Genomic DNA, 7,500 nt, shown 5'->3' on the forward strand with positions numbered 1-7,500 from the left:
ATCGTCCAGAACTGTAGGGTGTACAGGAGTGCTGAGTTCTGTGGTACTGACCATAGATTGGTTGTGGCTACCCTCCAAGTCTACTTCAAAACTCCCCAACGGTCAAATGATCACCCTAGGGTGTTTCATTTGGACAGGCTGAGGGAGGGGGAGTGTGCCCACGGGTTTGCTGAGGGAATCTCTGATTGTTTCACAATGCTCGACAGTCTGACAGACCCTGTTCTTCTGTGGGAGACCTTCAAGTGTCAAACGCTTGATGCAGTTCAAGATACGATTGGTGTACGCCTGAGAGCAGTACAGAATTTCATCTCACAGAAGACACTGGAAGTCACAAATGCATGTTGTGCGGCTCGTCTGACTGGGGATCGGGAGTTGCACCATTCTCATGTGCTCAGAACTCAGTCTCTGTTAAGAAGGGACAAGGAACAGTTTATTAGGAGTCTTGCAGAGGAGGTAGAAGGTTATTTCTTAGTAAATGACCTTCGTCCTGCATACCAAGCAATGAGAAAGCTGAACTCCAAGCCCTCTTAGGTGACAGCAGTTCACTTAGTAAGTGGCCAGATCGTTTCAGATCCTGTTGCGGTGCGGGAACGTTGGGCTAAGTGTTTTGAGCAGTTGTACCAGGTTGACCCACCAACAGTTAATTTGGATGCGGGGAGTGTCGAGATCCCGTTGCCGGACCCACCTATCAGTGAGGACCCTCCCTCCCTAACTGAAGTTAGGGGGGCGATCTCCAAGCTGAGTTCGGGCGTGGGCTGATTGCAGCCTACATCGACTTCAAGAAGGCGTTCGATACGGTGCCTCTGGAGTCACTTTGGGAGATCCTGAGACTGAGAGGAATTCCAACAATGATTATTGGACTAATAGCAGCCTGTATACTGGTACTGAAAGTGCCGTAAAGTGTGGTGGGGGCCTGTAGAGGTTCTTTCCTGTTAGTTCAGGAGTGAGGCAAGGCTGTGTCCTTGTGCCAACTCTTTTCAACACTTGCATGGACTGGATACTGGGCAGAGCTACTGTTCAAAGTCATTGTGGAGCAACTCTGGGCAATATTAAGGTTACAGACCTTGACTTTGCTGATGACATTGCTATTCTATTTGAGTCTTTGGAAACCTTAGCGGTGGCTCTGGATGCATTTAGCAATGAAGCGAAACCCTTGGGTCTAGAGGTCTCCTGGACCAAGACCAAGGTCCAGGACTTTGGGGACTTGCTAGGAGAGCCGGTTCAGTCGGTACGCGCTTGCGGCGAAGACACTGAAGTCACAAAGAGCTTTACATACCTTGGTAGTGTAGTTCATAACTCTGGGCTGTCAGACCATGAAGTCAGCAGACGGATTGGCCTGGCAGCAGAGGTCATGAACTCTCTCAACAAGAGTATTTGGAGATGTCGGTACCTGTGCAGAGGGATCAAGCTACGGGTTTTCAAGGCCCTGATAATGCCAGTTTTGCTATACAGTAGTGAAACCTGGACATTAGCCTGTGCCTTGGAGGCTCGTCTTGAAGCCTTTTGTAATAGGTCCTTGTGCCGGATTGTGGGGTACTGTTGGCGGAACCATGTGTCCAACCAATGGTTACACTGTGAGACTGGCACTGGACCTGTTATCTGCACAATCCGTGATCGCCAACTCAGGCTATACAGCCACCTGGCTTGCCTTTCTCAGGATGATCCTGCCCATCAGGTCGTCTCTGTTTGAGACAACTGTGGGTGGAGGAGGCCTGTGGGACGGCCTAGGAAGTCGTGGCTTGGGCAGATCTACCAAACCTGTCATGAAAAACTCGAGATGGGCCGAGTCCCTGCCTGGCGTCTAGCCATGAGGGATCCTCGCAGGTGGAACCTCATACTCCCGACAGAGCAGAATGGGGTATGAATAGCTAAGGCATAAGGATGGGGGGAGGGGGGGACGAGTAAGAGGAGGAGGAGAGATGGTAGGGCAAGAGGTGTGGGTGGGTGACTGAGCGAGGTATAGGAGGGGGATGCGGGTACGGGACTGGAAGGGGGAAAGAAGGAAAGGTAAAGAGAGGGAGGGAGGTAGGGAGGGAAGGGCGGGAAGATGAGAGAGAATATGTTGAGGAAGGATGAATGAGTGTCTGAGTGAATGTTAGTGAGCGAGGGAGTGTGTGTGTGCAAATATGACCTCTATATAAATTTTACATAGAGCTAACCTTAGAGCTCGCTGCATGAACTTGAAATACTGCTCTGACATCACTGCTTGGTACACACTGTGGCCTCCCAAGAGTATTTGCAATTCACTTGTTGGAATGTGGTTATCCTGCCATGCACCCGAGTAAACAAGATGTACTATGAATGCTTGAAGTTCCTCTCTGGTGATGTCATGCAGCCATAACGCATCAAGAACTTGAATTTCTTGCCGATCTTGATATTTGCATACGTGACTATGTTGAACATGATGTCGACAAACGCCTTTAAGAAATAATCAGGTTTTACAAGTGTCAGCATGTCACGACTGGGTCCTGTCATCATTGAGTGGTATGTAGTCATCATCACACAGTTCGCTGACAGTCGACCACTCCATCCCCTTCCTCTGCGACGTCAGAAGACGAGTGGAATACTGGAAAATTCCACCACTTCCCTCGTGCCTCCCAGCTTTCTGCTGACCGCCTGGTCGGCAGAAGTTGATGGGGGAAAATCGAATCTCCTGGCTCTCACTACAAAATTCTTGCAAATTTTCTTCATCCTCATAGTTCTTTACATCACTTTCACCCAAACTGATGTCTTATCATGTTTTCAACGTAATACTGACACTGTCGAAAGATGTTGAAAAATGTAGGCGGACTCGGGTGGTGAAGAGGTGGCCTCTTCAACATTGTTGCTCCTCACTGTCAGGACTGAGTTCGCTTATAATCATTTTGACATCTTCCCCAACATCAGCAACCTCATAGGCTGCCATCCTCCAGGTCCAGGAGCGAGCGAGACGCCATAACTCTGTGGAAAATTCCGAATTTACATTTTTCACTTTTTCTTCCAAACCACACTTATTTTACAATCCTTTCTTTTGTTGTACACAAGAATAAACACTTCCCTATAATATAACATCAATGTCACGGCATAGAACACCAAAATGCCTAAATAATGAACTAAACCAAATAGGTTTTCAGCTGAAACATACTCACAATAATGGCATACCTGCTGGACGCGTCTTTTTGCATTTCTAGCAGAGCGACGAGCTGCTTAGTTATCTCGACGGCTGCTAGACGAGGAATGAGGCTCTCAGGCAGCGACTGTGGCCAATCAGACGTGTATTTACATGCGCATGCGTGTTTTTCTTTTTCGTGATTGTTGATCGGGTATGATATACCCGTTTGTACTATTCTATGGCTTGTGGTCACCTGTCCCAAATAGTCCCATTTGGCCAGTCCCTTGAAAGACCGCTACAAAAAGGTTTGACTGTAAATGTGTGTGAGTGCGTGTGTGTGTGTGTGCGTGCGTGTGTGTGTGTGTGTGTGTGTGTGTGTGTGTGTGTGTGTGTGTGTGTGTGTGTGTGTGTGTGTGTGTGTGTGTGGGTGGGTGTGTGTGTGTGTGTGTTTCTGTTTTATTTGTATGTGTGTGTGTGTTTCTGTTTTATATGTATGTGTGTATATATATAATATATATATATATATAAATATATATATATATATATATATATATATATATATATATATATATATATACAAATACTGTTATATATATATATATATATATATATATATATATATATATATATATATATATATATATATATATATATATATATATATATATATATATATATATATATATATATATATATATATATATATATATATGTATATATATATGTATATATATATATATATATATATGTATATATATATGTATATATATATATATATATATATATATATATATATATATATATATATATATATATATATATATACAAACATTTATCTTGAACATAACGGATGACCTGACACACTGAAGGCCTGGTCAAGATGAATTAACTCGACACCAGTAATCATATCCTTCTGACCCCTTTCGCACAGAGACAAAAATCCACAGGTCAGAAGGGAGGTCAAGACTGACCTTGCCAATGGGAACTGACCGTTGACCCTCGACCTTCGCCTGTCCCTAGTTCGCCAGGGAAAGCAGCCTTCGGCCGCGCTACCTGGCCGAGGGACACCATCCTTGGGCCTCCGCCCCGTCGGCCGAACCCGGGGCGGGGCCAAGCTGGTCATCTCCACCTGACCCGGAGGAGGAGCTAGCATGCCCTTCGCCCAATCCGAGGCAGGATGAATTTGGACCTCCCCCTCTCGGGGGGCGTTGCCTGAGATAGATCAGGTCAGGGCATCTATAGACATACAACTTCTCATCACTCGAACTCTAGCCTCAGCAAGAACATGACTCCTCACTCCAAGCTTTCTATTTAACTCTAAACTTGGCGTACTGGCGTGCAAGTTATCTTAGTTCATGACTTATTTATACTTGTTGTAGGACTTGTACTTTGTGCATTAGTTCATCATATATTTATATATTTGTTGTAAGACTTAGGATTGTATATTATAGTTGTTGACATTATAATATATTATTTCAGTTGTTGATACTTGTGTTGTAACACCCCAGTAGATTCTGTGTAAAGGTTTTAAGTTCAATTCATACCCTTCACATATATACATATATATATGTATGTATGTATGTATAAAATGTGTATAACAATAAGAAAATAGTGCTGTTCAGTCGTCACGACTGACAAAAATCGCGAACGAAAGAGATAATATTTGCAGGGAAATGTATACATCATAACCGCGAATTTATTGTAATTAAACAATCTTTATGCCTACAACTACGGCAATTAATAAACCCTATTATTGAAAGGTTGCAATGGCTTGATCTTTGTGGACGAATGAGTGTATGTGCGGACGAATGAGTGAGAGTCAGAGTAAGTGAGACTGAAAGTGAGCATGAGTGAGAGTGAGCCCACAAAGACGATGGTCAACGTTCATATTAACAATAATGCTATAATGACATTAATACTCATTCATTTCAGCTACCACAATGAACTCAATATGCAATGATATGCGACGGAATATACGAATTGGGGAATGGTGACATGGAAAAATGTCTTTGCAAGCTTCTCGCACCGCAATGCGTCTTGGCTCAGATGTGCACCGCCCAATTCACGATTCTGCTTAAATATATATATATATATATATATATATATATATATATATATATATATATATATATATATATATATATATTTTTTTTTTTTTTTTTTTTTTTAGTTAAATTTTTTTTTTTTTTTTTTTTTTTTTTAATAAAATTCTGATATAATGAGGTAACCATGCATAGCTTAAGCATGTCAGAGTATTAAGTCTTCATCGACGGAGGTCCCTATCCCCATATTACTGAACGAATTGAATCAAATTGAATAAGAGACAGGAAACAATTCATGATTAACCCACTCTACAAACCTGTGATGGGCATTACCCTCTAACGGGTAACACATGTAACACATTCTCCATGACGGCGAGAAGGGTGTGATTAATAAGCAAAGCATGATTCTAGTCTAAAGCCCTAGCCCTACATTTATGGCCGGTCATAAATTCAGGCTAACACCGACTCAAATAGAAGTAACATCGTAACCGGAGCGCTGATCTACTGGATGATTTACGAAATCTAGGGTTATATCTGGCTTCCCTGTGCACTAAAATAAGTGGAAAATACCATGTTAAATTAATCTAATTCATACAAAATCGCTTTACCATTAAGCAATGCAACAGTGCTCCTGTTATCCTAATGGGGTCAACAACAAACAACCAAATTACGGGAAAAGCAAGCTTGTCTACCTCATAGCTCTCCACATGCACGATCGAAGAATGAGGGAAGTGGGGTCAGGACGGTGCGCTCGGTCAGCTATTTACTAGAGCAGATCTGAGTATGATGTCTGTCATAAATATATACGAAATTAGTAAGAGAATTGAACAAAGTGAAAGAAAAAGTGAATTTCAAATAGTCATTCAACGAAATTCGTACAAGAGAGTGAAGTACAAAGAATTTTCTTAAATAACTATGTAAAATCACAAGGAGTTAATTATTAGAGTGAGATAAAATTGTGGACGCGTTGAATTCGTTGCATTTGAAACAATATAATTTTTTAAAAAACAAGAATGATTTAATCACCTACAATATGTCATGTTTGTTGGCCAGAGATGACGATACCACCTTCTTGTAACAACGAAATCTCGGGAGATGAGAACGTTGTTATTTTTTGAAGAATAAACACGCTTTTATTCAGCAAAAAGCAACGTTAGGGACTGTACATACATTTTATCTGGCTCAACACACTTATGTGATTGAAAAAAGGAAGACAGAAATGAGAGGGCCTATAACGTGTGTTCACATGGTTTGGAATAAATGACTGTCGGCGATCACAGAAGTGTTTTCGTTCTGTGTGATGAAAGGACACAGATTAACCTGCTGTCACCAATTGTGTGAGAGGCCTGTTTATGCTTTAGTACATGGGACTGGTGGGTGCAATGGTACACTGGTACGGCTTGATTCTTTATTGACAAAAGAATACAACACACAAATAAATAAACACTCAAAACGGTTAGACTAAGGCGATGTTGAGCGGTGGTGTGGCCGGCTAGCTCTTGGGGGCCGAAGGTTAATAGTCTTGACGGTGTGTCTTCTGGAGCCGTTTAAAGGCTTTCTCAGTCAGCCATAACCGTCATCTCTGTTCCCGGCGCCGGGGCGCAGGTTTTGGAATCCATATCGAGCTCACATTAAGCCTCGTTTAGCTTAGGGTGGTATGGCTTCTACTCTAGAAGCTAAGATTTTCCAACTTTTAGATTCATATGCCCGTCATAGTATGTGCGTGTGCTTTTGTGCATGTGTGTGAATATCTGGGTGTATGTGTGTATGTGTATATATTTATGTGTATACAACCATACATATGTGTGTGTGTATATATATATATATATATATATATATATATATATATATATATATATATTTATATATATATGTGTGTGTGTGTGTGTGTGTGTGTGTGTGTGTGTGTGTGTGTGTGTGTGTGTGTGCATGTTTGTAAAATACATACACACATACACACACACACATACAAAAACACACACACACATACAAAAACACACACACACACACGCACACACACACATACACACACACATACACACACACACACACATACATACATATACTATATATATATATATATATATATATATATATATATATATATATATATATATATATTTATATATATACATATATTATTACTTGGCTGCCCATCGACCATCGACCTGTGCATGACCGTCAACTAATTGCATGACCTCTGCATGACCTCACAACGCTTCTCTCCGACTGCGACGGACTGACGGGACTCGGAATACGTGGACGAGACATAGGGGGTTCGTTCGGGTTCGGGTTTCGGTCTAGTCAACTCAATAGGATTGTATGGGGGTGAGGGCGAATGAGGGAGAGAACGACCTTGGACGGACT

The sequence above is a fragment of the Penaeus vannamei genome, chromosome 2 (genome assembly GCF_042767895.1).
Source record: "Penaeus vannamei isolate JL-2024 chromosome 2, ASM4276789v1, whole genome shotgun sequence".
NCBI classification, from domain to species: Eukaryota; Metazoa; Arthropoda; class Malacostraca; order Decapoda; family Penaeidae; genus Penaeus; species Penaeus vannamei.